Genomic DNA, 22,518 nt, shown 5'->3' with positions numbered 1-22,518 from the left:
AGTAACACTGAACTCTGGGGAAGAACAAACCAGCTGCCCGCGGAAGAAGAAATTAAGAAGCGCCGATGGCGCTGGATAGGCCACACCGTGCGAAAGCCCACAAATTCCATCATAAGACAAGCCCTTAAATGGAACCCACAGGGAAAGGGGAAAAGGGGTCGCCCAAGAAACACCTGGCGCAGAGACCTGGAGGCAGACACCAAGACCATGAAGATGACCTGAACCCAACTGGAGAAGACAGCCCAAGATAGAGATGCCTGGAGATCGCTTGTTGACGGCCTATGCCCCAGAAGGGGTAGCAGGTAGCAGTAAAATTTAAAAATTGTTCTGGAAGAGGCTTTGCAGGTGTTCTGATCTCTGACAGAAGCATATGCCAAACACAGCACACCACGTCCCAGGACAGTTTCCCCAATACGCAGGGTTTTGTTCCACATGCATGTATTTCGTTCCATTAGGAGACGTAAAATAAAATAAAAAAAAAACACACTGTTCTGGCTTGCCGAATCAGATCGCGGGCACCCTATCGATGGCGCGCGCATCGCTGGCAGACACATCTTCAGTACAGTAGGAGAGGGAGACAGGTGTGCAAATTGCGCCCCGATCGCTCCCTCCTTTATGATGAAGTTCCCTATGGAGGGAGTCTGTTCCCGCATTAAAGGACTGTTATGGATATAGTACGTAATGGGTTAGAGTCAGTACGTTATGTCCAGTGTAGATGCAATCGTTTGGACAATCTGTCGGCAGCGGACATACAATCAGAATTGTTTTCATTTTTTTCCTCGCTCTTAGAGACCAGTGCTTCGGTTTCCACCTCCCCATCTCACCACCCCTTCCGGACTGATTCGGTTCCCTCTGCTGACAGGGACTGAGCCCCCGTCCCCGGACGTAATAACCCTAACCCAATGTTATTAAATCATTGTGATCATTTTCAACCTGTCCTACACTCTCTGCCTCAGGAGAAGGAACTTTCTCGGCTCCGCGCTCTGATGCAGGTGGCGGTAAAGCAAAGCGCTTGTGTCCGATGTCACCGCACTCGAAGCACTTCATCTTCCCGAACTGACATACACAATGTAGTGCCCCTCTCCATCCCTAACTCTAAAAGACACATCTAGGGTCTGAGTGGCATTTTTAAGAAACAAAGACTGTAGATCTTTAGAGACCGGACATGTTTCAGTTTCTCGTCTTTGAAGCCAAGCTCCACAGTTTGGATTGGACTCGCCATTTTTCTGAATGTTTTTTTCTTCCCGAAAACAAATACTTTTTGAAATATTTGTACAAAATAAATATTTGTAAAAACCCACAATTTGTACTTTGAGGATATTCAGATCCGGCTCCACCCGTACTGTACATGCTTGTGCCGGCAATGTTACTGCTTCCATTCACACACTCCCTCATTCACAGCCGTACCAGCATTTTCTCATAAATGGGAGGGTCAAGAGTGGGGAAATTTACAGGACGACTTTTACAAAACATCAACACCGACTCCTTTTCCCACATCACGCCAAAATGGAACATTGACAGTCGATTTACAGCTTTGAATGCAAGTGGGAAAGGGGTTTTACAGTATGCATCGCTGCTCGCAAATCTCCATGTGAAGCTGTGATGAGAGGGGAAGTTATAGGGGATCTGCAGGTTACAGTATCAATGATCCACACTATCAATACTTTGCGTAAATATGAACAAGGCCAGCGAAATTGGAATTTACGTCATTGCTTGTCAAGTGTGGGAGGAAAATACCATTTAAGATTAATTTTTTGTGTATTACTTACAAGAGAGGTCATTCACTGGCAAGGTTAGGATACCTCACAAGGGGGCTATTATGTGTATGTATATTCCTTTTTGGCATACAAGACCAGACAAACAGTAGGCCTAAGCGTAGAACATTGGAGGATGTGTGTCTTTTCCAGGCTATGAGACGTTGAAGGGCTCCATCTGTATAAAGACTCTGTGTATGTAATGTGTCTGTAAAGACTATTAAAATAAGTAACAAATAGATTTTGAATTTGGATTATAGATTAGGCTTATTAGTTATGAATCTGGTTTTAATGGCTAAATAATTAAACAACAAAACGCTTTGTTTTACAAAATAAAGCCTTTTGTCGTGATTAGTTTCTCAGATTTGGTGACAATTATTTGGAGCCGAATTAGCCTCTCTCTTTCATGGAAGTCTTTTTTGCGCTGAATATCGCTGCTTGCTTTAGTAATTTTAAAAGTGCAGTGTGTAGAATTTAGTGGCATCTAGCGGTGAGGTTGCAAATCGCAGCCAACTGAATATCCCTCCACATGCAATACGGCGGATTCTGTGGAAGAGATGGTGGCCTCGAAACTCGCAAAAGGCCGTTGTCTGGTCTGGGCTACTGTAAAAGAAACATGGTGGTGCAACATGGCGGCCTCTGTGAAGAGTACCTGTGAAGAGAAAAATTTCATTTTTATACCCTTATGAAGGGTACAAGATTAAGCCTTGAACTTGTAAAAAAAAATGTTGCCTCTCTGTGCACTATATAGGTGGCTAATACAATGGACTATACTGGTGGACTATACCTGTCCTAAAGTGCAATGACCCTCTACCTTTATCCAATCAAGGACCCCCAATTTGAAACGCATTAGGCCCAATTCGATAAGATTTACCCTCTGGGACCCCAATCCGAGCAGATTTTTATTGTTGGATAGGATTTAGCTTCAATAGGGCTTTTACAGAAGAATGCATTGTTGGGGTTTTGTAGGCGAGTCAAGTCATCTCTGGCGGAGCAGTTGTCCGCAAAATCCACCAGGTTAACAACGTGGATCCCTACAAGCTCCCAAACAAGAGCAAGTGATATTTTTGTGTATCTTGTGACTGGTGTGAGTACTTATCTCGCCAAATAATTCATGAATCACTGTACAAGTCGCTCGAAGCTCACATAGTTCACCAATGGATGGGTACAGGACATGCAGATCAACAAGCCGAATAACAGCAGCATGTTTGCCTATATGTTTTTCGTCACCTGTTTATTACTATTTGCTACTGTGTAGACTACATTACACTGTAAATAATCTGATTGTATAGATAGAAAGACGTAATGTTAGGGTGGCAGAGATGTGTACACTACTCTACACACACGTACGCAATGCCTACTATATGGCCCACTACTATTATATTATTTAAAAAAAATTCTGTGCTTTTCTTATCGAAAAATGTATTACCATAACAGGTCTGGACAATTAAAGATAGCTGTTATCTGTTAGCTGGTCTGTATCTACAGTGGTACCTTGAGTTACGAGTGCACTAACATACGAGTTTTCCGAGTTACGAGCCGTCGTTCCGTCGATTTTTTGTATTGATTTGCGAGCAAAAATTTGGGTTACGAGGAGCGAGCTTCAAGTATGCCGCCGCTGGTGGGCGTGGCGAGCGAATGCGGCCAGCATCCCGCGTCTCACTCCTTCACTTCACGTGGTTACCTGAGCGTCGAAGCATCGCTTTTGTGTTTTGTGCTCACGATTTGTGCTTTTTGTGCAGTTATTTTGCCTTTTTTTTTTTCAAACCACGGGTCCGAAAAAGTGCTGAGAAGAAGAAGCGGATGATGTTCATTGACTTAAAGCACAAAATAATAGAAAAACATGAGCGAGGTGTGCGTGTGATGGAATTGGTGAGGCAGTACGAGTGGAGTATTTCTACAATATGTACCATATTGCAGCAGAAGGAAACGATAAAGGGTATTTCGCCAGTCAAGGGCGTTAAAATAATGTCTAAGCTGCCGACCGCTGTCCATGAAAAGATGGAGAATCTGCTGTTTGGTGTGGTTGACGGAGAAACAGCTCGCAGGAGATAGCGTGACGGAGGGTATCATCTGCGAGAAGGCAGAAGAGAAGAGAGATCTACACATTCTCTTTTATTGTGTTTTATTATGTTTTTATACAATATTTGTTATTTATAAATACATTTCTTATGTAAAAACACGTAACAAAAAAATGGGGTGTTTTGCGGGGGCTGGAACGGATTAATGGCATTTCAATTAATTTCAATGGGGAAAATTGATTTGCTATACGAGCAGATTGAATTACGAGCGCTGTCACGGAACGAATTAAACTTGTAAGTCAGTAACACTGTATTCAGGTCATGCACCTTCAGCACCTCCATTTGTAACACAACAATGTCTTCCGTGCTACGCACCCCAACAATGCACCTGCTGCTACAAAGACAGCAACAAAGATAGCCAATCTCCCAGATGTCATTGCGTTTTGACCAGTATGTCATGACACGATGAAAGCCCTATAATACAGTTGGGGCAATAACAGCGGAGATCAAGAAAGTCATAATTCTCTAATGTTATATTGTCTAATCTTGTGAATTAAATAACAGTGAAGTTGAGTAATTGTGATTTATTTTTTGCTGGACTACACGACTATTATATAGTCCCACAAGGGCCTATATAAGTCTTTTGAAATAGGTTTGGTGTGTCCAAGTAGCTCCACTGGACTGCACGCCATTTCCCAAGTTTGAAAATACTCAATACGTATTTAGGGATCCGACTTTACGTGGTCACGTGTAGCTTGCGATCGGCGACTATATTTTGGAATTTAAAAAAGGTAACGGCACGTAGTTTGGTTTTGTTCTGATTCATATATAAGTGGGCTTTTCGTGGTTGTATTCTAAATATTAAAGTAACACCTGAAACCGGCGAAAGCTGTACGACCAGGAGAAGGAATCGCATTTGACACTCACCTTCCGTGTACGGCAATGAGACGAATGTTGCATTATGGGAAGTGTAGTATTTGTAAAGCGCTGTCGAGTCAAAGGCTGCCTTCTTTCCAGGCTTTTAAAGACTACAAGTACCAAAGACAGGCCTTTGGAACGGTATATTGCTGCGTTCAAGTAAAATTGGAATAATTCTTGTCTAAACGCTCACGCAAACCGTATGTATCTACTACCTATGAGGGAAATTCAAAATTAATAGGCCTTTCACCATATTATTGTTAAGAAGGGGCAGGGGGGGAATCCGGGGAAATTCAGAATTATTTAGTATTATATATATATATTTCTTTCTTTCTTTCTTTCTTTCTTTCTTTCTTTCTTTCTTTCTTTCTTTCTTTCTTTCTTTCTTTCTTTCTTTCTTTCTTCCTTCCTTCCTTTCTTTCTTTCTTCCTTCCTTCCTTCCTTTCTTTCTTTCTTTCTTTCTTTCTTCCTTCCTTCCTTTCTTTCTTTCTTTCTTCCTTTCTTTCTTTCTTTCTTCCTTTCTTTCTTTCTTTCTTTCTTTCTTCCTTTCTTCCTTTCTTTCTTTCTTTCTTCCTTTCTTTCTTTCTTTCTTTCTTTCTTTCTTCCTTTCTTTCTTTTACAGCCAGCTAAGCATTCTCAAGAAACAAATAGTACACGTAAAGTTAGAGGTTTTTTTTGTCATGAAAGTGCATTTGGCAGTAAAGGGGGGGGGGGGGGTGCTCATGGGGTAGAAAGGGCAGTGCAAGTAGGGTCCAGTTGTAGTCTGAAGAGACTGGGTCATTAGTCTGTGACGATAAATGGTGAGCGATTCAGCCGCTCTGACACACAGGGGGAGCTTGTTCCACCATTGGGGCGCCAGGGATGAGAAGAGTTGCGACTGGGATGAACTGTCTGTCTTTGAAAGATTAGGTTGCCATTCCCTCCTGGAATTCTAAACACCACCCATGGCCCTATCATTATTATATTGGTATATGAGTAAAATGTACCGCCATCGCCATTCTGGACTGATCAAAATAGCAGACTTGCTTTGGAAGAGTTACAAGAGTAATAATAAGACGTGTTATAACTTTGTGCACTGTATTATAAACAACCTCAGAAAATTCACTCTCCTGATTGAAGTTTGGTATTCCTCAGGATTCATTTTATATTTCATTACATGCCTTCATCACATATATTCATTCCATAAAAAGGATACATTTAAATTATTTCAGTAATTATTTCAATCGACAACTTTTATTTATATATTGTAATTATAAAAACGTATAGGCCTATACCAAATAAAGAAAATGTTAATATATAAATTCATTTTGTCAGCCAAAAAGTGCATATACCTACATACTAGTGCATACTATTGGTTCAGTCAGTACTTCAGTACAGTATCCTCTAGGGACCAGTGTTTTTCATTAGTTAGCTAGTTAGCTATCACTGCAAGCAGTAGGCCTAAACTTGGTGACACAAATGGCTTCCAAAAAAAGAAACGTTTCAGACAAAAACTGAGAATTCAGTTATACTTGAACAGAATCATTTGCATTCATAGCCATAACGCTGCTGCCTTCCTGGTATTTGATTTGCAGGGAGAAGTTATTATAATGCTATATCTGCCTATTCAGTTTTGTTTGTAATAAATGAAAAAAACCTCAAATGGATTTTCAAACTGTTGCCATCAAAGCAGCGCTATCTAACTTTTTGTATTTGGTATTTGGCGCCCCTACAGTTTCTGGGTGAAATTGCACTTTTAGACAACTGTCGAAAAATTCGGTCCAGTGTTTGAAAATAATTTATTTTACCGGACAAATTTGAACCTTATCGGCCTCGTTTCAATAACAGTCTATGTTACAAATGCAAATATAATTTACACCTAGGTTACAGCGCCCCTTCCCACTTCAGCGAGCACTTCATGGCTCCCACAGAGCACAGGGATCGGCCCCCTGCTACCAGTGTAGGTACCAGATATGCTCGGCCTGGCAGATTGGCTCGCACACACGAGTCAGAGGGTGAAACAATGTGACAGCTGGTAGAGGCTGTGGGTGCCGGGCGCACCTTTGGCCTGTCTCATCCGTGCCATAGGAGAGGTGGAGCGGCAGCGTTTTGTAAGAGCATTATTACCGGACATTTTGACCGGCAAGTTTATAGTTTATATTTAGCTTTTTTTTTAAGAAATTTTACCAGGCAAAAAAATGGTGATTACCGGCTAACGGAAACATCCAGGAAGTGATGCAGTGCCGTGAAGCGTAACGCACTTACCCAAACAGAATTTACATCATGCAAGAACAGGCGTTCGGGGGGTGGGTGGGAATGAAAGAGGTGCCAAGAGGTGCCATTCTCAATATTAAAAGTCAATGTACCATCAAAATGATTTGGAAGCTGTTATTGTTTATTGAAAAAGTTACATAGTGTTGCTTTACTCTTTATGGCAATATCCAGTCACAGCTAAGCTCTTTATTGTATTTTTTTCATCCTTCTCCTATGCACTTTATATTGATTAAATAGCTACAAGTCATTAACATTGACCTGCAAAGATTGGTAAAAATGTGACGTGATAAACAACCTTGTTTATCAGTAAGTGGTCAATATTGAGTAGATTAATTACCCGATGATTCTATCAGGACTAAAATTTGCTGAGCCCTGCCTTAGTACATTACTATTTTTCTCTACATGATAGGACCTGGAAATGTTGTATACATTTTTATTAATATACTTATGACATTATGTACCTGCAAGGCCAATGGAAACTCACAACTATTAAAAGTAGATGCATGCCTGCTCGATTTAAGCAAAGTGGATGCGAAACAATTTCATAATTCCTACAAAACTGAGTTGGTAATTGTTGGCCCAAGCGAAGACAAGGCACCTGTTCGAAGGTTTTTTTTTCGACGACCATGGAATTTGAAAAGCTCCACTGCCAACAACCTTTGTGTTATTATACATTTGTTGTTGTCATTCATCAACACACGGAGGCTATGACACCAAGTGAGACTATTTTCCTCCTGCCCAACTTTGCAATAATTTCCCCCATTTTTATCAATGTCCGTTGTCAAAAAACCTTGTCCAAGATTTTTTTTCTGCCTTGCCTAAACTGGCTAGCGGGAGTCGTCGTCTTATTAAGAATGGTGTTACTAATAACAGCGAGAAAGCTTGATCATATTACAACTAAATTCCCGGCAGTAGTTGTTAATATAGGCTGGAGTTAATTTTAAAGTTCTACTTTTAACCTGTAAAGATTAAAAGTACCCCCCCACCCCCCCCCCCCACCCCCAAATAGGTTCCGAGGCTGCGAGTAAGTGGTTAATGTTTGAACAAGAAGAACGTAAGATTTATGCATTACCACATTTTTGTGACTGTCATTTGATTTACTTTTAAATGTGTTTTATGGCGGGGCACCCGATAGGGGGGAAACGCAGGATTTTTTTGTCCCCCCACTTTCAGGTATTGCGGTAATAGAACATTGGCAACAGCAGCGTTTTTAAGGGTGGACGTCCAGGGCTTCAGGTCCGAATGTTTTATGAATAGACCCCAATCTAAAATAGCCCCGCAGGGCCAGCTCTGCGCCCTGATCGCTGCCTCTCTGACAGTACTGACTGTGCAAAACAGTTTTTATTATAGATGTAGGTTATTTTATTTTACTCTGTTTCCTTATGGAACAAAACAAGCACTGTCTCCGTCAAGCCAGAGTAGGAGATGTACAGTTTCTCCGATAGCGCTCCTTGGAGCACCGTGGTTGTAACAGTCTATTGCTAAAGGTGCTTCTCAGTGTCATGTAGTGCATGTGAGAGATTGTCCATGATGGACAGGTGTTTGACCCTCAACCTCCCGTTATATTATCCTATTATCCACCTCCTCTTGAGCGTTCTCCCCTGATAAATCCCAGAATAGCAGAGTCATCAGCGAACATATTCAAGTGACAAGTATCTGTGTTGTGTCCTGCCCCCTGGAGGAAGGACAAGCCTCGATGGGAAAAATGCGGAAAAGACATTTCACGGCCTCCATCTGCATGTGTGTGTGTTTGTGTGTGTTTGTGTGTGTCGGCGGTAGCTGCACTTAATGCAGCTACCGCCGATGGTGTGTGTGTGTGTGTGTGTGTGTGTGTGATAATAAAAAATACGAGATAAAGCTTGTCCAGTTTAATCTTTAATGGACTGTAGTGACACCACCATAGTGAATTCTGAACTTCTCTTGCTGAAGGCCTAAACTCTTTCTGTGTGCAGTACAAGGCAAATGGAGCCAGCATTAACCCGGTGGCTGGAAATAGAGATGAGACAAACACACGCTCACCATCTTGAAGCACAGCATGAGGAGGGCTCTTAGGAACACCAGATGATGTTCTGGTGAACACCAGAAAGACAACCTGTTCAGACGGCATTGGGCACAACCATTTGAGTGTGCCAATGTTTGTGGCTGTTGACCTTACCTCGTGACCTTTGTATCTTTCCTGAAATTATATGCTTCTCCTCTTTGGCTTGAGATGTTTAATTAGCTTCTTTTTCCTTACGACATTTTTTATGGTTTCGAAAGCTTCGGTCTTTGGGGGACCTCATTATTTTGACAATGTATGTGTTTGATTTGTCCAGGAAACTTTGAAAGTGAATTACGTTAAAACTGTTATATATGGTTACTGAGTTAAGTAACCAATAAACCATGACAGATGTATTATATAGAATGTAACCCTCTCTGACCATTCTAGTGACATATAAGAATGCACAACCTTTGCCACCATGCAGGCTGCATGTTGGCTGCAGTTGGGTTTGAAAAGATACCCAGGGTGGAGGGATTTATTGTTCCCCTAATCATCTCCCATGAAGAGATCTTAGGGGCTGATGCCCCAATGTCTTAAGCTGCAGTGTTGTGTTACTGACAAGCTGTTACTAAGGAGCTACTGTAGTGCTACACTCATGGGGTGGTCCCTTTTTTCTCCTATATTGGACATTGCTCAGTCCTTGCAAGCCTAAGGGTCAGACGAATAGTCAGGCAACGAAAATAGTCAGTGGCTGATACAGACATGTTACACTTTGGTTAACATATTTACGCACACAAATGTGCACAATCTGTGCTCGCAATTTGCAGTAAATGTCTGAGTTATTAAGAGAACAGTTAATTTTGCAGTCAACGATGAATCAACGCCTTCTGGTGGTATCTTAGTGCGTGAAAAACAGCTTAACTGGTAAAGTTGAATGGTGGAATTTGTGAATCAAGGTGTTTTGAACGAGCTCAGAAATTGAAATAAAACTAAATTCAGTGATGATGAAATGTTGATTAATGAATTAACAGTACCAAAACATCATGAGTGACACAATGCAACTTCAACTGGGAGTAATGGAATTAGGATGACAATGATGGATAAATGTATTACAATACACAACCTTCAGAAAATAAAAATACAAACAAAAGAAGAAAATTCTCATTTTAGTGGTCCAGTAGATGCTCGTATCAGAGCAGGTGGAGAGTGTAGATGGCTTTGATAAGGCAGCAATCACTGCTACACTTGGAAGAGGAATTCTTCCCCACCACAACATCCTTTTCAATATACCTGTGTTCATTTCTATGTGCACTTTAGTGGCAGAGAAATGTCCATGCAAAGCATTGCAAATTGTCCAAATGTTCGTAAATCAAGCAGAATTCATAACCACACTAATCACACTGTATATTTAATTTTGGTTTTCTTTGTGTGATCCTCCCCTATCAGTAAATCGTCACTCTTTGCGCAATTTATATACATGCGTACATGATATATGATCAATTGTATTGTGGAATATCAGCAGGGGTTTGCAAATTTGCAAACCTTGTTGCTCATCAATTGCTCATCAATGGCAGTCTATCCACTGTTATCTTGATGGCTGCAAGTTCAAGCTCTCAAACCAAGCAGTCCGGTGCAGACTCTCGCTCCGTCCCCTGAACCTAACCATTTGCATCCCTAATTGTTTCAGTTTAATTTCCCAAGCATGGACGAACATTCAATGACTAGATGACCACCTGCAAGACCCCTCTCCTACCAAACCTAAAAAGATGTGCTCTCTGCAAACAAGCCAATGCTTAATGCTTTAACGACTTTTATATATATATATTTTTATTATTTTATGAGCGGACCCCTGAACTGTTTGTCTGAATATATGTATGTATATATATGTAAATTAATGTAAAAAAAAAAAACTTTGCAAACTCTTTTGTCGAGAGACACATGCTTTCAGGAAATGTCTCTTTGATTGACATAATAGAGAGACTTTTGTTTGACCATGTATATTTAAAAGACTGCGGTCAAGAGGCCTGTCATTTGCAAAACCTGCGTTTCATCGGTAATAGTTGTTTCGTGTCTCTTACTTTAACTTCAGTACTATCTATTTCACTGGGTATAGCTTCTTGACCAAAGGTGCACAACCAGTCGAGTCGATTGTGGATTGATTCCCAGTTGATCGCAAGAAGTGTAGCCATGCAAAAAATATAGCCGTTTCAAGATTAAACTTGGAATTCAGACTTTAAACTCGGCATTTTTAAAGTCCAACTTTTCAGAATTAAGTCAAAATAACCTTTCGAGGTCGAAATTAGGTTTTAATTCAGGAATTTTGAGATGAAAGTCAAATTACATTGTGAGAATACAGCGGGAACACATCCCCTGCTCTCTCTCTCTTTCCCTCACTCACACTCTATCTCTCTTTCTCTCTCCCTTTATTCACTCTGCCTGTCTTTCTCACCCTGTGTCTGTCTCTCTCTCCCTGTCTCTCTGTTTCCCTCCACCTCTCTCTGTCTTTCTCTCTCACCCCATTTCCCTTCTCTCTCCCTCTTGGTGTGTCTCTTCTCCCTCTTTCCGTCTCTCTCCCTCAGCCTTGTTGTGGAAATTCCACTGCGTGGTCAGTGAGATAAACCATTGTTATCAGGAACAAATTGTGACTCGTTCTGTGAACTGGAACAAAATTTGTTTTGCAACATAAGGAGAACAATACAGCGATACACTCTAAAATAGTGGCATCAGCAGTCTCCCTCTACATTTCCCTTATATTTGTCGGAGGGAGTTCTTATGCAAAAAACAGTCGGGCACTGTCTTGTGACACCCCTCGTTTGTTGTCTTACACTGCATGAAAAGTGGGATTTTCGTCAGTAAGCAGCACTGTAAATTGCAGTGGAAAATAAAGAGAGATACAAATATATATATATTTTAAAGCAGTGAACCGTACATTTAAAGAACCCAGCTTTTATACAGAACGAAGATTGGTCATGCTCTGATATTATCCATATGATTCGCTTTTTGTCCTCAGTAACAGCTGAAAACTGTTTTAAAAGAGAAAAACTAAAAAACACTATCGGTGCTGGGAGCATACATTGAGTGTTGACACAAATGGTCCTTTTACGAGCTAGAAATCACAGATAAAGACTGAAACAGTTGTACAGGCCTTAAACGAGAAAAAAACCCAAAACATATGCCTCTTAGCATCCAGACATCATTTGGTTTTAAAGAAATGTGAATCATGTGCATTTTTCTATCACACTCCCTCCTTTGGTTCCCAGTGTACCAATACCAAAAGAAAAATGCACAAGGGCAGAAAATCACATAAAAATTCAATACAACACAAATGATAACTTCAGAGATGTCCTAAGAACTGCACTGCTGCCTCACAGCAAGAAGGTCCTGGGTTCGATTCCCGCCTGGGGCGCTTTTGGCACCGTGCTCCGGCGGGTTATCTCCCAAATAGGAGCCTTTCTGTGTGGAGTTTGCATGTTCTCCCCGTGCTCACATGGGGTTTCCTCCACCTCACGTCAGTAAGGACCCCCACCAAAAACATGCACCCATCATCGTCTGACCAGCGATGGACATTTATCACTTGGTCCCCGGGCGCGTCCACGTATGCTGCCCACTGCTCCTGGCTGTGCCCCTGGAGGAAGGACAAGCCAGGATGGGTCAAATGCAGAGGATCCATTTCACCGGCCACCATCAAAGCATGTGCATGTGTGTGTGTGTGCAAGCATGTGTTGTAGTGTGGTGTGTTGCGTGACGAATAAAGACTGCTTCTGCTTCTAACACTGGCATGCCATAAAAAACAACCCAGACAGAGGTTATAGGCACCTCAACCTTAAATTGGCCAAACCTCTCTTCCCATACTTGACTGGAGAAAAGTAAAAGACCAAAATGGGTTTATCTACACCATCCCATGACAACACACTATGGAAAAGACCCACGTTGTATTGGGGAAAAAAATCCTATTTGCGGCCATTCTACAATTTTAACTTCTAATGTCTTCAAATTTTTAGAAGACAAAAAAACCCATCATGAATCAGATCATGGAATAAATGAACATGGAGAGATTATACAAATACATAATGCTATGCAGATTAAGCAATGGTCATCACTTAATAATGACAACAACAATGATTCACTGTGTGAACATTATGGCTATCTTCACATCTCAACATCTTCATCATCATGATAATGGGAACCTGGGATCCAAGAATATATCAGTTTTGAGTCTTTGTCTTGGAGGTCAGTGGGGGGCTGGGGCCTTTGATAATCCTCCGGGCTTTATTGACACACCGTCGGTTGTCCACTGATGCTCTGAGTAGTGGTTATCGGTAAAATAGGGTAGACTACTTCAACCCCGGACTGAGGCCAGGGGATTATTCTGCCCCAGTGTTGAGTGTTAGTGTTTAGACTAGTGATTCTCTGCCATCATTGTCTACTCTTCTGGAAGGTCGAGACTTTCTTGCTATGGGATGTGTGTACCCACGTTGGTCGTTCTGCCATTTCAACTGCTGCTGCAGTGGTGAGGATGATCTGGAATGGTTCTTGAGTGGTTTTTGAGTCACAGCTCTTTCCATGGAAGTCATGTATCATCACCCAGTCACCTGGTTGGAGGTCGTGCAGTTGTCCTTCGAGTGGGACAGGTTAAAAATTTGGGTGCGAGACACAGATTATGACAACATTGCTTGGTATACATCCACTATTGTAAAAGTGGGGTATATGGATCGATCTCAGGAGTATGCAAAAAAATATGTGTGGTGGATGGGATGGCATGAGCAGCCACACCTGATGCTCGTTGATTGGGCTAATGAGGGCAGTTTTAAAAACCCCATCCACACACGCACTTATGATATGGGAGCCCTGTGTTCCACCTAGCTTTCTCTCTACAATTTACTGGTGTTAACAACCCCCTGTTGTCTGTGTCTTTGTGCCGGAGGTCCCTGAAAATGTCACTTGGGTGGCGAAACTGCCACAATGGCGCCTGAGCAGGGACTCTCGGGCATGGGGAACGGACACAGAAGGGTCGCCCGGAGATGCCCTGGAGCCACCCGTGGTTCAATGGGTGGCCCCAGCACCAACCCCCTCTCGACTGGCAGCAGCACCTGGGGGACCGGTGGAGGACCGGGGGAGAAGCGGCTGGAATGACGGAGCCCTGCAGGACGTGTTTCAGCGCGACCTGAACGACGAGTTGCGGGACGAGTTGGCGCGGCGGGACGAGCCCACAGACCTGGACCAACTAGTAGAGACTGCAATCCGCCTGGACAACCGGCTACGGGAGCGCCAGCGCGAGAGGGAGGGGGCGAGCCTCCAGTCCGTGCCTTCCGCCCGTCTCCAGCGCCCGCTACTCTTGGGCGCCTCACAAGTCCCCCGACTCTCTCCGATGCCGAGCCAATGCAACTTGGTCGGTCCCGGATCTCCCCAGAGGAGCGAGCACGCCGCATACAGACCGGCGCCTGTCTGTATTGCGGCCGGCTGGGACACCTCCGAGCCACCTGCCCGGTCTGGCCACGAGAGGGCGACTCCTCGGTAAGGTTACGTTCCGGTCGCTCCAGCGCCAACCCTCTCTCCCGTCCGCTGCTCCCAGCTACCCTCTCGTGGGGAGATATAACACGCTCTTCCTCCGCTCTCATAGATCCCGGGGTGGATGCGAGTTTTCTCGACCAGGGACTATCACGCCAGCTAGGGCTGACACCCGTTCCTCTCCCCGCACCGCTCGAGGTCAAGCGGCTGGACGGGTCATATCTGACCCGGATTACCCACCAGACAGCTCCCCTCAAGCTGCTACTCTCCGGCAACCACCGTGAGTCTTTAAGGTTCTTCCTTATTGATTCCCCACTGAACCCCATGGTTCTGGGGTACCCCTGGCTCCAGACCCACAACCCTCAGATGGATTGGCGCTCGGGCAGCGTGAGCTCCTGGAGCACACACTGTCATGCCCACTGCCTCCGCTCGGCATCAACCCCGCCGCCGGGCGCGCCGCCGGGGGTCCCCAAGAGCCCTGACCTGCCCTCAGTTCCATCGCAATATCTGGACCTGGCCCCGGTCTTCAGCAAGCAGGAGGCGCTGTCCTTACCACCTCATCGCCCCTACGACTGCGCAATCAACCTCCTGCCAGGCGCCCCCCTCCCCTGCAGTCGCCTGTATAACGTCTCCCGGCCCGAACAGGAGGCCATGGAGCCTTACACCCGCGACTCTCTCGCTGCCGGGATTATTCGCCCCTCGTCTTCTCCGCTAGGCGCAGGGTTCTTCTTTGTTGCGAAGAAGGACAAGACCCTCCGTCCTTGCATTTATTTCAGGGGACTGAACGACATCACGATCAAAGACAAGTACCCCTTGCCCCTGATGAATTCAGTCTTCGTCCCCATCCAGGGTGCCACCCACTTTTCCAAGATCGACCTCCGCAACGCTTACCACCTGGTCCGCATCCGCGAAGGGGACGAGTGGAAGACGGCATTCAACACCCCGCTCGGACAGTACCCTGTTATGCCCTTTGGGCTGTCAAATGCCCCAGCGGTCTTCCAGGCCCTAATTAATGATGTCCTCCGGGACATGCTCAACTCCTTTGTCTTTGTTTACCTCGACGACATCTTGATTTTCTCCAAATCCCTCTCCGACCACGTAAAGCATGTACGCCTGGTGCTGCAGCGCCTCCTGGAGAACCGTCTGTTTGTTAAGGCCGAAAAGGGTGTCTTCCATGTTCCATCCATTTCCTTCCTAGAGTTCATCATTGGCCGAGGGAGGCTGGAGATTGACCCCAAGAAGGTGGCCGCCGTGGTGGAGTGGCCAACCCCAGCCAATAGGAAGCAGCTCCAACGGTTCCTCGGGTTTGGAAACTTCTACCGGCGCTTCATCCGTAACTTCTGTCGCATCGCTGCTCCCCTCTCAGCCCTTACCTCCACCGCAGTGGCCTTCAAATGGACCCCCGCGGCCGAGCCGCGTTCCTTGACCTCAGGTCCCGCTTTTCTTCGGCCCCAGTCCTGGCCCAGCCCGACGCCAACCTCCAGTTCGTGGTAGAGGTGGACGCTTCAGACACGGGGGTAGGAGCAGTACTTTCTCAGCGCTCCCCAACCGATGGTAAGCTCCACCCCTGTGCCTTTCTGTCCCGCAGGCTCACACCACCCGAGCGCAACTATGACGTGGGTAACCGGGAACTACTGGCTGTTAAACTAGCCCTGGAGGAATGGCGCCACTGGCTTGGGGAGCAATCCACCCCTTCGTCGTCTGGACCGATCATAAGAACTTGGCCTATATCCGGACGGCGAAGCAGCTCAACTCCCGGCAGGCCAGGTGGGCGTTGTTTTATGGCCGGTTTAACTTTTCCCTATCCTACCGCCCAGGAACCAAGAACACCAAACCTGACGCCCTGTCCCGTGTGTTCGCGCCAGAGGAGAAGACAGGGGATCCCGAACCCATCTTTCCACCCCTGCGCCTTGCCGCCACACACACCTGGGAGATCGAGTCCCTCGTCGCAGGAGCACCAGCCCGACCCAGGTACCGGACCCCCTAACCGCCTGTTCGTCCCTGACTCTGCACGCTCCCAGGTTTTGCAGTGGGCCCATACCTCCCGCCTCAGCTGCCACCCCGGGATCACCCGCACCCTGGCCGTCGTCCACCAGCACTTATGGTGGCCGACCCTGCTCCCTGACACCCGGTCCTTCGTCTCGGCCTGCCCCACCTGCGCCCGGTCCAAGACCTCCACCCGACCCCGCTCCGGCCTCCTCCGCCCATTACCTATCCTGACTCGTCCTTGGTCCCACATCGCCCTGGACTTCGTCACCGGTCTTCCACTATCCCGGGGCAACACTACCATCCTCACGGTGGTGGACCGCTTTTCTAAGGCGGCCCACTTCCTCGCCCTGCCCAAGCTACCATTGGCGAGGGAGACCGCAGACCTGCTGGTGGCCGAGGTGTTCCGCCGCCATGGCATTCCGGCAGACGTGGTGTCAGACAGAGGACCCCAGTTCACCTCCAAGGTCTGGCGCGCCTTCTGCTCGGCCCTGGGGGCACAGGTCAGTCTCTCCTCCGGTTTCCACCCCCAGACCAACGGCCAGACGGAGCGGGCGAACCAGGAGGTGGAGGCCATGCTCCGCTGCCTGACAACCACCAGCCCCACCTCCTGGAGCGACCAGCTGCCATGGGCCGAGTACACCCACAACACCCTGGTGAACGCCTCCTCCGGCCTGTCGCCCTTCCAATGCTCTCTGGGCTACCAACCCCCGCTGTTCCCTGCCCAGGAGGCTGAGATCGCCGTACCCTCCGTCCAGGCCCACATTGGTCGCTGCCGGAGGACGTGGAGGAGGGCCCGCTCTGCCCTACTGGCGGAAGAAATAAAGAAAGAAATAAATTCTAAATGGAGAACCTGATCAGCATTGGTTTATGTGATATCGTTCATGTGTGGCTTTTGTCTGAGGGAGACAGACTTAATTGCATTGGTCTCCCTGTCAGCACTTTATTATTACAGAATTACATTACATTTAGCAGACGCTTTTATCCAAAGCGACTTACAATTGTACAATCACCGACGGACGCAGCCATCAGGAGCAATTAGGGGTTAAGTGTCTTGCTCAAGGACACTACAGCATGCTAGCAGGAGGAGCCTGGGATCAAACCAGCAACCTTTAGATCACTAGACCACCAGTTCTACCGCCTGAGCTACCATCCCCTATGCTGGGACAACACATCATGTGATCGTCATTACTCGTGGCAGGTATGAAACTCAATTGCGTTTACATTCACTGGCATTGTATTTTGAAAAACATGTCAATCACAATTATGAAACAATATTTTTATCATGACTGGGAGTCAGCTTGATAAGAGCACTTGGAATAGGATGGGAAAAGCTGGTGGTAGTAACACCTCTTCCTGCATTGTTCTGAGTAAAAATAACACATTATATACAGAATTTTATCAAATACTGTGAAACCTGGGATTTTGTGGTCCTACTTAATTCTTTAACTATCCCACCTTTTGACATAATGGTCCTTACCATATAGCAAGCAATGAAAAACTAGCGGGAGAGATATGGCTTCCCCTGCGGATCGTACACTACCAAATGTCTTTGCCACAATAAACTTTGGCTTACCACACAGTAAGACAATTCACTGCGGTATGCCTGTGGTTGGAGGGAAGCAAGTTAAGTGAGGAATTCTGCATCCTCAACTGTGGAGGAGAAAACCAGTATCAGAGCATTATCAGATACCATGCAGCTGCTTTGGCGGTGTAGTTTAGTTTCTTGATGGGTGTGATGTGCTGAAGAATGAAGGAGTGACCGCTGACACTGACTTGAATAAATAATAGTTTTATTACACAAATCAGCATCAAACCAGACTTGCCATGGATGTCCTGGGAGAGACCCGAGCCGGATGGAATCTCTGCCAAGTGACGCTCTGCACTCGCTTTTAAAGCGGTACAAAGATAACATACCACATCTGGTTCCAATCCATAGGTGCCCACTCAGCCTATATCCTGTCCTAAATGTAAACCTTTCCTCCTCTGGTCGAGCTGGAAGAATCAACAAAATTCCTCTCCCATAGGACCTCTCAATAGACCCATTGTTGTTTTGTTCTAAGGACTATATCTCAGCTTTGGGAGCTCAGTAACCTATTCACCTCAAACCTTCCAGACACCTCATATTCCCCCCTTCGAGACTACACAAAGTCTCGACAGAGAGAAGAGTAATTGAGCATACGATGTTGATTGGCTTAACAGAAATCACTTAATAACAAACACAATTGGTTATAATATACCCCTCTGACCATGCTTAGTCATAGCAATACAGCAAATTTGTGGAGTGTGAGAGCGAAAAACCCATCCGGCAGCTTCATTTCTTAGAACATCCATCAAGACAGGAAAATTCTCTCACGGTCCCTCTGCCCCAGGCAACCACCTAAGGTACTCCAAATCAATTAACAGAAAAAGACGAAGGGTTTAGACTACTGTATAGGATGTTACATATAAATGCATACATTAAGAGCCTCAGAAATAAATCAAAAAATTTGTCCAAAGTCAGGCTGGTCGACCCATCGGACCTTCCAGTGGACCTTTCCCTGCCTAGCACCAATGCCCCTCAAAAACCGCAAAAAAAGAAAATACTTGAGGTCCCAATGTATTCACTTCATCCTACTACAGACAACTCAAAGAAAACAATAGCAAATCAAAGTAATATGTCTTGCTAAAAATATCTAGCGTAGAGTACAGGATATTCATCAATAATACAGGTTACATTGTAGTAAACAAACTCCAATATTATAAAAACATTCAGGTCACACATGTATGTATTAAACTGTTGCTTTTTAACACCATCAACTTTTAATGATATTTCACTCGACACTCCTGATCATGATGTCCTCATTCAGGGTCCGCCGTCCATTTTCGAGTGTCCATGTTTGAATGTTCAAGTCCATTAGGCAGTTAGGATCTCTGGACACAGCCATCCTCTGACTGGTCCTGAAAGAAAGAATCACCAGCCAGTATCTTGCACAAACATCAAATACAGTTTAATAATTTCACTTTTGCATTATACTTTAACATTATTCCAACATATGATTAACTTTTTCCTTTCCCCCCTTTGTCCATGTATTTCCCTTGTTAACAATAGTGTTGAGTAAATGATGGAATCAGATATTCAAAATGGGTATTTCTCTGCTAGTGTTAGCTCCTCCTTTATCACTATTTCCTCCTCATCTTCCCCGACGTCCTTACCACCCAAGAGTGGCATCTGAACACTTTCTCCCGGCATTACAACTCCTACCCATCTCAATATCATGGCCTTAGCAAAGGTCAACACCACCGTACAAAAACAAAACATCACACACAGTGATAAAAGAGCAGCTCCCATAACCTGAGCTACTATAGCTCCTAATGGTCCTAATTTGTCTTGCAGCCAAGCATTAGCTGACCACCCAGCTCCTTTTGATGGCCCAAACGCATCCCGTATATGTTTTAACGCATCTATGATGTTAGTCATATTGTCAGAGCCATCAGGAATCAACGTATAACAGTCATCTCCGGTTAGATTTAAAGCCACGCAAAGGCCACCTTGTTTGGCCAAAATATAATCAAGAGCCATGTCGTGTTTCATCAACGTCAATCGATGACTCCTCTGTGCGTTTGACAAATAATCAAAACCTCTTATGGTCTCATTTGCAAACCCTTGTAGAGTATACGTGATATTATCAATATGATCAGCTAAGAATGTAACCCCGTACCATGGAAACAATCCTATAGCCCATTTTTCTCCTAAAGATATCCTCCAATGATAAGACTCCAAATTGTGAAATTGTGCCAACTCTCTTTTCTTCCTACTTTTGGCAGTCTTTGCAGAATCACCCTCATCTGTCTTTTGTCCCTTCTGAAGGACAAAAACATCACAAGGAAGTTTCAACTGTGCCATATAGCAACATCCAGTCCATCCATACGGCAGAAATAAGTATGCTTTATCTCCACATACCCACCAAATATCTTTGAATGTTCCTATAGTCACATTACCTGGTAAAGTTTGATTCTTTACGCTCAATGTTTTACTGTGACGACTATTTGGCGCATGAAAGGTCACTCTATAAATTTCACCAGTTGTTCTTTCTATACCTTTTCCAAATTCCATCATGTAGATTTCACATTCTGATATCCCCATAAACATACCATCTCCTTCATGAGTGTCATTAGAACAAAAGCAGTCCATACCTTTTGCAGGTGTCACTTCCATCACTTCAGGTGTTGCTGTTCTAATATCTTCATACTTATCAAGAAGATTTAAATATGGCAATTCTCTCAACCAGGAACACTTACGTTCAGGTCTAAATAGCTTAACCGACAGAGCCATCCATACATCATTGGCTGCTTTTTGTCTGAATAGCAGCCACGATAATGCATTACTTTGACATTCAGACGTCAAAGGTTCCGGTACTGTCTCTAGAATTGATGGCCATGTGCCCGGAGCTGGAACTTTCACTACACACGGACAATTGGAATTAGTAGTTATTCTAACGGAGTGAGTTATCTGTTGGAACCACAGATTTCTCTTAGCCCATGGGTCTGTTATTTGCATCGCCGAGGAATCAAACCCATATGCTTTCCACTGGGTTTCTCGCTTCTTTAAAGCATGAAGATGATCAGTCATGTCTTCTGATGTCCACTCAGGTTCAAGAAAATCATTGACCACTTTTGTCATCGTCATCTGAGCTTTTTCTCCTGAATTACTATCAATCTCCTCAGCAATTGGCTCTCTAATTCCAGAGCTCTCCTTGCTATTATTTAACTTAATTTCCAACTTCGCCATAGTCTTCTGGGTTATATTTATCCACTTCTCAGATGATGGGGATGTAGCGATAGTTGTCAGTGTCTTATCTACAGACATTTTAGATACCAAAGAAGTCATCAGTGTTTTATAGGTGGTGGATCTCATCCTCACAACCTCTCTTGTATGATTACCGAGAGTTACAGAAGTAGAAGTTGTCATCATCGTAGTAGTAACATCATTTTCTGCCAATGTTGGGGCTAGAGTGGTAACTGACAATGATACGTTAATACTACTAGTTATTCCCCGAGCTAAGGAAGTAGATGTCCTCGGTCCAACAGTCACCCTTGGTGTGACTAGTTGTTTTTGGGTTTCATTAGCAATCATGCTTACTTCTTTAGTAACCAGACCTTTTACTACCAGCATTATCTTACGAGTTCTGTATCCCGCTTCCCAATAATTCTGTCTTGGGACGTATTTAAACTCTGGATCCAAATATGTGCATGTATATTCTCCTTGATCTTCCCATAGTACATTATGTACTACTAGTGAACAGTCATTTTTACTTTAACCCCTCTCCCGTCATTCATCAACACAAACTTTCGTCGATTGCGAGGCACACTGCTAACCTCAGGTACTGCTAGCACTATGTCTTCACCGCGCGCATTTTTCCATTTGGGGGAGATATTTCCACCAGTATTCCATTTATTACATTTACATGGAAGGTTAGCTGTATTTCCTAATTTAGTTCTAATCACAGTATTCACTGAAATTGAAGTTGTTGGAATCATCTGAGGCACAGCAGTAGTTAACTGCAATTCCTCTGTAACATTGGTGAATTTCAAACCTAACAAGGCAGACGTCTGCTTTGTCTCTTCAGTTGGTGGGGGAGTTGATACTTCAGTTATTAATTTTCCTATTTCTTCAAAAACTGTGGGCTCTACAATTTTACTTTCATTCAAAACCACAAGAGTCACAATTTTATATCTGTAGTCAGGCTTTCTTTGCACTCCATCCTCTCTCACAATCACAAATTTAGGATCAAAATAAGAACACTTGTAGTCTCCTTGATCTTCAATCTGGGGTCTACGTAGATAAAGACTACAGTCATCCTTCATCTTCAGCCTTCTTCGATCATTTAGCAACACATACTTCTGTAGCGGTGACGTTCCCGACAAGTCAATTACCTTCCCATGGTTATCTTCCCACTGGACTTGAACTTCCCCTTTTTCATAATTTTCTTTGGTACACTGACATGGCAGCTGAACTGACTTTCCCAAAATAATTTCAACTATAGTCCTCGTATCGTTTTGGTTTAACCCTTTTTCGAGATTGTCTTGGACTCCTGGGTCCAACTGGGTTGGTACA

The 22,518-nt window shown here is 44.5% G+C and overlaps 1 protein-coding gene across 2 annotated transcripts in view; it reads right to left on the bottom strand.

Moving 5' to 3' along the window:
- fhit (fragile histidine triad diadenosine triphosphatase) overlaps positions 1-1,830 on the bottom strand; it is a 456,691-nt gene extending 454,861 nt beyond the window's left edge. For both annotated transcript variants that reach the window (XM_080000299.1, XM_080000298.1), the window contains exon 1: positions 1,770-1,830. The gene's annotated coding sequence lies outside the window, so the exon portion shown is untranslated. The remainder of the gene's footprint in view (positions 1-1,769) is intronic.
- Between the last annotated feature and the right edge of the window lie 20,688 nt (positions 1,831-22,518).

This window comes from Zeus faber (assembly GCF_960531495.2).
Source record: "Zeus faber genome assembly, chromosome: 5".
NCBI lineage: Eukaryota > Metazoa > Chordata > Actinopteri > Zeiformes > Zeidae > Zeus > Zeus faber.
The sequence above is the reverse complement of the archived record's forward strand: the minus strand, read 5'-3'. Positions and strand labels throughout refer to the sequence as shown.